Raw genomic sequence first — 11,504 nt, 5'->3', positions numbered from 1 at the left:
ACAGGCTACAGTCATGATAACCTCATAAGTTAAACTGATATACATGGGGAAAAAAAACAATCCTTTATACGTCAAGTAAAACAGATATATAGATAGATAATTTATTTATCCTGAGGGAAATTCAGTGTTCAGTGTGGCTTCAGCACATAGAAACAGATTTTTAAGATTTTAAGCTTTTTTCAGGAGAACAGCAGCAAATCTTTTTCTTTTTTTTTTTGTCCCCAAAGCATTGCATGCAAACTTACGACAGTGAGTGTCCGAAAACTTCTCACAAACATAATATAGCTAGCAAAGGCAGTACATTCGCAAAAAAAAGCACCATATGAGAACTGTTCCAAATGCTCTGAAAAGCAAATGGGACATGGGGAAAAGCTACAATACTTAATGGTGTCACAAAGGGTAGCGGGGGTTGGGGTGCGGACCCAGATGCAGGACTCAAGGAGGCAGGAGTAGGCGAAAGATGAGGTTTTAATTAACAAAAAAAGAAACAAACTTACAAAAAAACCAAGGGCGCTGCTGTCAGGGCAGGAAATCCAAAAACACTGCGTGGCATGAAACATGAAAATCTATGACCTGAACTAAGCATGAAACACTTAACAAGAGACATGGCAAACAGTAACATGGAACATGGTAATCTAGTAGTATGACGCGACAGGGACAAAGGGGAAGGCAGGGCTATATATACACACACATGAGGAACAGGGGTGACGAGACACAGGTGAAGCAAATCAAGGGACAAGGTGAAACCAATGAGCTAATCAAAAGAAAACATGGTAGAGACAAACAGGAAGTCAAGAACATAACAAAATAAAACAGGAAACAGAAAATTGAAAAACTAAACCATGAACAAAACACAATAAACAGAAAACCCAAGAAACTAAACCATGACAAGACTGACTTTGAAAAACCAGGAACTTAACAAAATACAATAAACAGAAACCATGACAAACTAAACCGTGACTGTGAAAAGACATGACAGAACACCAAGAACGAAAGACATGACAAAACCATGACAGAAAACGAAGAATGGAGGACATGACAGAAACTAAGACATGACAAAAGACATGACGAAGAACAAGACATGACAAAAGACGTGACAAATGGAAAAAATTATATCCCACCTACGCTATAATTCTATATATGCCAAAGTCTTTAAAATGAGCACAATTTACATCTTTACATCTTTTCAGTCTTACCTGTCCCACAGTAGGTTTTGATCTCCTTCTTGTCCTGTTTCCAGCTGATTGTATTGCTGTGGTTACAGATGATGTAACTTTGATTCAGGGAGACACTGAGAGAGGAAGAATATTTTGTGGCATCCAAGCTCTCTTCTTCCTCCTGAGTGCAGGTTTGTTGGACAGATTTGCTGATGTAAGAGGTAAATGAACTACAGGTCACATCGAGATTACAGGGATGTGAGCTGATGGAGGTCACTACTGGAGACACTGGAACTGAGGAAATAAAAATATGATATGAGAGTTTTGAACCAGTGCACTATGATGGGTTAAGGTTTAAAAAGTGATAATGGAAAAAAGAGATCAAACAAAGAAACTTACATTTCTTTGTTTTGTTTCTCTTGTGTTTGTTTTCTTCCTCTGTGTTTCTTGTCTTCCTTGATTTTTTCCCCCATTGATTGTTGAATTTCTTTCTCCTTGTGTGTATCTTCCAGTTCTCTAAAAGTTTGTTTTGTGTTTTCTTGTTTTGTTTGCAATTTAACTTACTTGTTCTCGGCTCTCCAGGATTACAAGCCACCTCTACCAATGTCAAAATCTGGTCAGTATAACCAGCCGGCCACATCACATCTTACCTCCAATCAGCCACCTGTCTGACGCACTCAGCTTCAACCACTGACACACATCTCCAACTTGTAACTTTATGATGATTCAATAAACTGGTTATTATAGTGTATTTATAGTCTGTATCCAGTTGTTGGGTCCTCAAACAGCCATTATAACTAAAAATGAATTTATTGTACTTAGACATAGACACACTATTACAATTAGCTCACAGTTAGCTTTGTAGAAGTTCTCTAGTTGATGTACAGCCAGTGATTTTTATGTAGTGTCTTTAGCAGTATTACATGTTTTACACATGACTGCCGAAAGTGCCAATGTACAATATGTGCTAACATTATGAAGCATTTAACAGTTATACATAAAATGGAATACCCACTCCATCGAGAGATACAGTACACAGAAGAGCAATATGTCTTTGAAGATCACAGTATATCTAAAACAAAGGCAGCGGGACTAGTTTTGACTTTTCTTGAATACATTTCACCATCAGAATCAGAATCAGAAAAGACTTTATTGCCAAGCATCTTTGTACATACAAGGCATTTGCTTTGGTGTTGTTGCACTCATTATGCATAAAAAATTAAATAATAATAAAAAATAAAATAAAATATAGAAACTTGGCTCTCAAATACACAAAAATCATTTACACTGGGATGGTAGTGGGTTTGATGTGTTCATGGGTGGGGCTTGGCATTGTTCAGCAGACGCACTGCGGATGGGAAAAAACTGTTCGCCATGCGAGTGGGCCTACACTCGATGGATCGCAGCCGTCTGCCAGAGGGGAGTCTGTTAAATAGTCCGTGTCCAGGGTGAGAGGGACCAGCCACAATCTTAGCTGCACGCTTCAGAGTCCTGGAAGCGTACAGCTCGTCGAGAGACTTCAGACTGCAGCCAATCACCTTCTCTGCAGAGTGAATGACACGCTGCAGTCTGCTCTTGTCCTTAGCTGAGGCTGCAGCATACCAGAGGGTGATGGAGTTGGAGAGGATGGACTCAATGATGGCAGTGTAAAAGTGAACCATCACTGTCTGGTTGAATTTCTTCAGCTGCTGTAGGAAGTACATCCTCTGCTGTGCTTTTTTAATTAGGGCGCTGATGTTCAGCTCCCATTTGAGGTCCTGGGAGATGGAAGGAGTCCATGGAAGGAGTGGGGCTCTGTTATTCCTGTAGTCCACGATCATCTCCACTGTCTTGGAGGCGTTCAGCTCCAGGTTGTGAGAGCTGCACCAAGTCACCAAGCGGTCAATCTCTAGTCTGTAGGTGCTCTCATCTCCACCTGAGATGAGCCTAATGAGGGTGGTGTCATCCGCAAATTTCATGAGCTTGACAGACTCGTGACTGGAGGTGCAGCTGTTGGTGTACAGGGAGAAGAGCAGAGGAGAAAGGACACAGCCTTCAGGGGAATCTGTGCTGGTGGTACGAGAGTCTGAGATGTGTTTTCCCAGCCTCACATGCTGCCTCCTGTCAGACAGGAAGGCTGTGATCCACCTGCAGATGGAGTCAGGCACGGTCAGCTGGGAGAGTTTGTCCTGTAGTAGAGACGGAACGACCCTGTTGAAGGCCGAGCTGAAATCCACAAACAGGACCCTGGCATATGATCTGGGGGAGTCCAGGTGCTGGAGGATGAGGTGGAGGGACAGGTTGACGGTGTCATCCATAGATCTGTTTGATCTGTAGGCGAACTACAAGGGGTCCAGGAATGGGTCTGTTAAATCCTTAAGGTGTGAAAGCACAAGGCGCTCGAAAGACTTCATCACAACCGATGTCAGGGCAACAGGGCGGTAGTTATGGAGTCCAGTGGTCCTTGGCTTTTTGGGGACTGGGATGGTGGTGGAAACCTTGAAGCAAGCTGGCTCGTGACATGACATCAGGAAGATGTTGAAGATATCTGTGAACACTGAAGACAGCGGATCAGCACAGTGCTTCAAGGTGGATGGAGACACAGCGTCCGGTCCAGCAGCCTTGCGGGGTTTCTGCCTCGCAAACAGCCTCTTCATGTCCTTCTCCAGGATGGTGAGAGGTGAGATGGAGGAAGGAGGCTCTGAGTCCAGGTCTGTTTTTGCTGTGGACAATGTGGGCGACCGCCCAGGGTGCAATCTATGTGAGGGCACACGAGCGCCCTCAAAAAAAAAAAAAAAAAAAAAACTCAAAACAAAACTTCCACTCATTTCCATGTCAATTCTCACGTCAACTTGCTGCTGAGAGTCATACAGGTTGTGTGTGTCAGAAGAGGCAAGGAGGAGGGGGGCGAGGAATAGACTGATCCCAGACCAAACAACACAAACTGCTTCCAAATAAATTGTATTTCATTCCTAAAATTAACATAGACCCATATACCTACATGTAATTAATTGGGTTATGTGAAAAATGAAAAAAAAAAAAAATGAAAAAAATCTGTGCAGTCATCTACGTGACTCATGTAACTCCGGTTGATTGTCGGGCGAATGGACGGTGTTGGCAAAAGGTTGTTTGTTACGTGGTTCAGTCCGCATCAATGGGGCGAACCATGGTAGATTTGTTTGTTTGGCTCGTGGTTCATGAAAGGACTAGGCTAATGATTGAAATATTAGTTGTTGATAGACATTGAATGGTGAGGAAAACGGGGTTGTGCAGTGGCAGTGTGGAGGGGGGTGACTCCAGGACGCTGGAAGTCACTGTTAAGCCTTCTCAAGGTGTCGTGGGCCTAACTTAACGAAACATCGGTGAAGGGAGGTACCCACTTGAAAACCTCAATGACATGGTGTATACTGCTGTTGTTTAGGCCAGGTTCCTGATGTCTTCATGTTGCTTGGTAGCTATGGTTAGCTGCTGAGCGGGTCATACAAGCCAGCAGCGTAGGTTAGCTTATGTTTCACAATGTTTGAATTATCCTCTGCTGCTCTGTGGGCTTACAAGCGAGCAGCATTTACTTAGTTCATGTAGCTTGTAGGTTAATCGTCATATCACATGACCGTCTGAGTTGAACGGGGCCTCTAAATGTGTTTTGCCTGGGCTCTTGGCACAAGGGATTGTAACTGAATTACTGAATTGAAGCTTTACAGCAACAACATTGCATGGCATATTTATAAACATTACATAATATTTGAATGTGGGGGCAGCCAGTTTCCTGATTTCCTGATTTCTTGACTCTCTGACCTTTCTGAAAAATCTAATAGGGTGCAATAATAATGTGCAGCAGGCTACTTCAAATACATAAGTGTTTGGCCCAAGTCCCATCCACTAACATGGAGGAGATGGAGCTTATGACCTATACTGCAGCCAGACACCAGGGGGAGCTCTACTTACTTTGGCTTCACTTTAGAGGAGCTGTCCTGTCACCCATCTTTAATATACAGTCTTTAAAAATAAAGAGACCACCTGATCAGAAAAATCAGGAATTCATCAGTGACTTGTGTACAGAGGATTATCCAACAAATGCTCAAAGCTCTACTGTAATAATTGCCTCACATTTCTTAAGCTGTTTCTACACTGAGTCCAAATTTCTTGCAAGTATAAATAATTCTAATCTCACACAGACACACACTATAAAGTCTCCATATGTGATGTTTTATAATGTAGATGATCACAAGTGAAGGATTCTGAGAATGAATGAGCTTAAAGCAGCACATAGACTAGAGACTCTAAAACACAGGTGCTTGTCTGAACATTTGCTGTTTCTAAAGAGCAGCTGTAAACTATCATGAATACTATATACAGAAGGGTTCAGCATTATTAATGAGTAAGGCAGGAGATAAAACAGACTCATCTTTCTAGTTTGTAATTCAAGATATAATAAACATTTGGACTTACTCTTTCCTCTCTTACGATGATAATAACATGCAGCAAGAATTATAAGACAACAACAGCTATTACTGTTGCACAGACGATGGCAATAATATGGTGGTGGTTGGTTTCAGAGTCTGTACAGAAAAACAAAAAACAGATTAGAAAATGATGCCTGGTTTCAGTCACTCAACATAGTTTAGCATGTACTAGTGTAGCATCGTGTCTTGGAGGATTAAACCTTTAACAAACTATGTCCTAGAAATTAGATTTAAACAGTAAACTGTTTTCTCAGTTACTCTGTGGTGATGAACAGAAACATAGATCTTTTGTCCAGAGGTGAACAGTTTAAGGCTGTACTCACTACAAGTGGGTATTATATTACAAGACTGAATATTTTTGCTGAAAACCCAAACAAAACACAGTGACAGTGGACAATTTTCTCAAAGCATTAGCTTAGCTTCTACACAAGTACTTTTGAATACACCGACCAGCCACAACATTACAAACCACTGACAGGAGAAATTAATAACATTGATCATCTTGTGCCCATTCAGTGTTCTGTTGGGAAACTTTTGGACCTGGCATTCATTCGTGTGGATGTTATTTAAACATGTAGCACCCACCTAGACCAGACCAGATACCCCCACCCCATAGCAATGATACTCCTTGATCTCAGCAGCCATCCCCAGCAGGATGCAGCCTGACACAGACACACACACAAAATCGCTTTAGGAACAACTGGAAAAAAAAAAAAACATGAAGAACAGCACAAGGTGTTGACCTGGCCTCCAAATTCGCAAGATCCCAAACTGATCAAGTATCTGTGGGATGATCCACAGAGGCCCCTCCCCTCAAAGACCCCACACTAACAACATCCTTTCACCAGACGCCACAGGACACCCTCAGAAGGCCCATGTCCATTCTGTGATGAGTTACAACTGTTTTAAAGGCACAAGGGAGACCTACACAATATTAGATAGACACAATATACACTCACCGGCCACTTTATTAGGTACACCTGTCCAACTGCTCGTTAACTTAAATTTCTAATCAGCCAATCACATGGCAGCAACTCAATGCATTTAGGCATGTAGACATTGGCTGATTAATTGCACAAAAATCACTGCGCGAGTGAACGCTGGCACAACTTGCTGCCGCTGCTTGCCGGTAACCTTTTAACTTTTTAACTTTCCGGACTCTTCTGAATCATTTTCTGGTTTTATGACCTAACCGGCGAGTGAAATTGCCTTCATTTGGAATACTGAAACGATCTGTCGGCACTACCGTTTGTGTGAGCCTTCACTGCTAGCTCACCTGTTCCCCGGTCTGAGCCTCACCTGGCGTTACTAGCCGTCGATGCTGCCTAAGTCCTCATCCACAATGTGGGCCGGTAGGATATACACCCTGTTTGTCTGCGCCTGGCTGTTTCTACTGCCTGTTCACCAGCTAGTGACGGGTTTGCTTCAGTACTCGGCCACCGACCTGCTACGGCTGCGCTGCCACCTGCCTGGACCTGCGCCGGAGGCTCTCCACCTTCACCCAGACATCGCCTTCCAGCCTCGCCGGAGATATATCCACCGAGGATCCCGCCGGCATTTCCTCCACAACAGTTCAACAGCTATAAAGTCCATCTGGTCCAGCTCTCGTCGCCCTCCACGCTCCACCAGCCGGGCTGTTGACCATAGCGTGCTAGCCCGCCTAGCTCGGTCGGCTCGCACCACCATCAGCTGTGACAACAACTCACTCAACTTCGCTCTGCTCAACATCCGCTCACTGACAAGCAAGGGACATCTCATCCAGGACCTCATTGATGACCGTAAGCTTGACTTTCTCTGTTTAACCGAGACATGGCAACAGCCCAATGACTTCTCTCAGCTGAATGAATCCACTCCTAGTGGGTTTGTTTACACCTGTCAACCTCGTGGCTCTGGCCGGGGAGGAGGTCTCGCGATAATTTACCGCGAGAAGTGGAAAGTCTTGCCGGTATCTGTGCCCGTCTCCAGCTCGTTCGAATCTGCTGTCTGCGAGCTGTCTGGTCCCACTCCTACCATTATTGCTACTGTTTATCGCCCCCCTTAACCAAACAGTGAATTTTTAAATGACTTTGCTGCTTTTCTCACCCATTTGTCCTCTCTCTCACCAAACATAATACTTCTGGGAGATTTTAACATCCACATGGACAATATCAATTAGCCTCTCACCAAAGACTTTATTTCCTGTTTAGATAGTTTTGGATGTCAGCAACATACCACTTTTCCCACACACTCCAAAGGACACATCCTGGATTTAATCTGCTGTTCTGGTGTCACCCCTCTGGACCTTACAGCCGATGAACTCCCCATAACTGATCACTTTCTCCTCTCATTTACAGTGAAACTCACCCTCTCCATCTCCAAAAAAACACGCCTTATTACTTTTCGGAATATAAAGAATATCGAGCCTGCCACTCTCACCTTAAGTATTCATTCCTCCTGCCTCCCTGACATCCACAATCTATCCACTCCTGATGCTCTGGTCTCCCATTACAACACCGATCTCCATAATATCCTTAATTCCCTCGCTCCATTAAAAACCAGATCTTTTTCTTTTTCTGTTTCCGCCCCTTGGTTCACATCCGACCTTCGTCTCATGAAAGCCAGAGGTCGCCAACTTGAACGTCTCTTCAGAAAAACAGGTCTCACTATTCACAAAGAAATGTACAATAACCACATCTTATGTTATAAGGATTCCATTACCCGCACCAAAACCCACTACTACTCCAGTATAATCTCTGCCAACAAAGGCAACTCTAAGTCACTGTTCTCCCTACTTAACAATATCACCCAACCTCAAGACTCTCTCCCCCCTCACTTGTACACTACCTCCTTCTGTAACTCCATAATGTCATTCTTCATCGAAAAAAATTCAGAATATTCATCAGCACCTTGGCACAATTCCTCACTCTAGTATCCCAGCCGACTCCCACCCATTCACACACTCATTCTCCTCCTTCCAGCTCCCCACTCTTTCAGAAATCACAGAACTTATTCGGAAATCCAAGCCATCCACCTGTCAACTTGACCCCCTCCCCACACAACTTGTTAAAACCTGCCTCCCCTCCCTTGCCCCTCTCATCTCTGCCATCATCCACTCCTCTCTCACCACTGGAACTGTCCCTACATCCTTCAAGATTGCTGCCATTACCCCAATTTTGAAAAAACCTGGTGCAGACCCCTCTAACTTCAACAATTTCCGTCCTATATCTAATCTACCCTTCATCTCCAAAATCCTCGAAAAAACAGTTGCCTCCCAACTCCATTCTCACTTATCCCATAATAACCTGTATGAACAGTTCCAGTCTGGTTTCCGCCCACTCCACAGCACTGAAACTGCACTTATCAAAATTACCAACGACCTCCTTATGGCAGCTGATTCTGGACTCCTCACCATCCTCATCCTCCTCGACCTGAGTGCAGCCTTTGATACCATCTGTCATACCACCCTCCTCAACAGGCTGTCTTCCATTGGCATCACCCACACTTCTTTAGACTGGTTCACATCTTACCTTTCTGGCCGCACTCAGTTCATTCAACTTAAGTCCCTTAAATCCATCCCCTCCTCTGTCACTTCAGGTGTGCCCCAGGGCTCTGTCCTGGGGCCCCTACTCTTCATCATCTACCTCCTCCCCCTCGGCAATATCTTCCGCAAATTTAATATTCACTTCCACTGTTATGCAGATGACACCCAGCTCTACCTTTCCAGCAAACCTTCGTCCGCTCTCCCACCCACGTCCCTTACTGATTGCATCTCCGAAATAAAAACCTGGTTCACCCATAACTTCCTTAAACTTAACAGTACCAAAACTGAGGTCCTCCTCATTGGCACCAAATCCACTCTATCCAAAACCGACAGCTTTTCTCTTAGCATTGACAACTCCTCCGTTTCACCCTCCCCCCAGGTTAAGAGTCTGGGTGTCATCCTTGACAGCACACTATCCTTTCAATCCCATATCAATAACATTACTCGGTCTGCTTACTTCCACCTACGTAACATTAATCGCCTCCGCCCCTCCCTCACCCCCCCACTGCCGCCATCCTAGTTCACAGTCTTGTCACTTCCCGTCTGGATTATTGCAACTCTCTCCTCTTTGGCCTTCCACACAAATCTCTCCATAAACTTCAACTAGTCCAGAATTCAGCGGCCCGCATCATAACTCGAACCCCCTCCATTCACCACATCACTCCTGTCCTTCAAGAACTTCATTGGCTCCCAGTTCAATCTCGCATCCAATTTAAAGTCCTCCTGCTTACTTTCAAGGCCATTCACAACCTCACCCCCCCATATTTGTCTGATCTCCTCCATGTTCCCACTCCCTCCCGCTCTCTACGATCATCTTCCTCCGTACATCTGTCTGTCCCTACTGCCCGTCTTACCACCATGGGGAGCAGAGCATTCAGCCGCTCTGCTCCCCGTCTCTGGAATTCACTACCACCCCAACTCAGAAATATTGATTCATTTCCCCATTTCAAATCTCAACTCAAAACATATCTGTTTAAAACTGCCTACTCCACTTGATGACAATTACTCTGCCTCCTCCCCCCATATTTTATTCTCTGCTGTTTCTTTTTTGAATTATTTGTTTCGTTTTATGAATTGCTGTTTCTTTTATGAATTACTGTTTCTTTTTATGAATTGCTGTTTCTTTTATGAATGTATGTACAGTGTCCTTGAGTGCCAAGAAAGGCACCTATAAATAAAATGCATTATTATTATTATTATTATTATGGTCAAGACGATCTGCTGCAGTTCAAACCGAGCATCAGAATGGGGAAGAAAGGTGATTTAAGTGACTTTGAACGTGGCATGGTTGTTGGTGCCAGACGGGCTGGTCTGAGTATTTCAGAAACTGCTGATCTACTGGGATTTTCACGCACAACCATCTCTAGGGTTTACAGAGAATGGTCCAAAAAAGAGAAAATATCCAGTGAGCGGCAGTTCTGTGGGCGCAAATTCCTTGTTGATGCCAGAGGTCAGAGGAGAATGGCCAGACTGGTTCGAGCTGATAGAAAGGCAACAGTAACTCAAATAACCACTCGTTACAACCGAGGTATGCAGAAGAGCATCTCTGAACGCACAACACAACACGTCGAACCTTAAGGCGGATGGGCTACAGCAGCAGAAGACCACACCGGGTGCAACTCCTGTCAGCTAAGAACAGGAAACTGAGGCTACAATTCACACAGGCTCACCAAAATTGGACAATAGAAGATTGGAAAAACGTTGCCTGGTCTGATGAGTCTCGATTTCTGCTGCGACATTCGGATGGTAGGGTCAGAATTTGGCGTCAACAACATGAAAGCATGGATCCATCCTGCCTTGTATCAACGGTTCAGGCTGGTGGTGGTGGTGTAATGGTGTGGGGGATATTTTCTTGGCACACTTTGGGCCCATTAGTACCAATTGAGCATCGTGTCAACGCCACAGCCTACCTGAGTATTGTTGCTGACCATGTCCATCCCTTTATGACCACAGTGTACCCATCTTCTGATGGCTACTTCCAGCAGGATAACGCGCCATGTCATAAAGCGCGAATCATCTCAGACTGGTTTCTTGAACATGACAATGAGTTCACTGTACTCAAATGGCCTCCACAGTCACCAGAAATCAATCCAATAGAGCACCTTAGGGATGTGGTGGAACGGGAGATTCGCATCATGGATGTGCAGCCGACAAATCTGCAGCAACTGCGTGATGCTATCATGTCAATATGGACCAAACTCTCTGAGGAATGTTTCCAGTACCTTGTTGAATCTATGCCATGAAGGATTAAAGCAGTTCTGAAGGCAAAAGGAGGTCCAACCCGGTACTCGCAAGGTGTACCTAATAAAGTAGCCGGTGAGTGTATCTACCACATAGCAAATTTCTAAATCTAAACTGTGGAATAAAACGCCACAATGAATGCTT

The sequence above is a fragment of the Chelon labrosus genome (genome assembly GCF_963514085.1).
Source record: "Chelon labrosus genome assembly, chromosome: 6".
Taxonomy (NCBI): domain Eukaryota; kingdom Metazoa; phylum Chordata; class Actinopteri; order Mugiliformes; family Mugilidae; genus Chelon; species Chelon labrosus.
The sequence above is the reverse complement of the archived record's forward strand: the minus strand, read 5'-3'. Positions refer to the sequence as shown.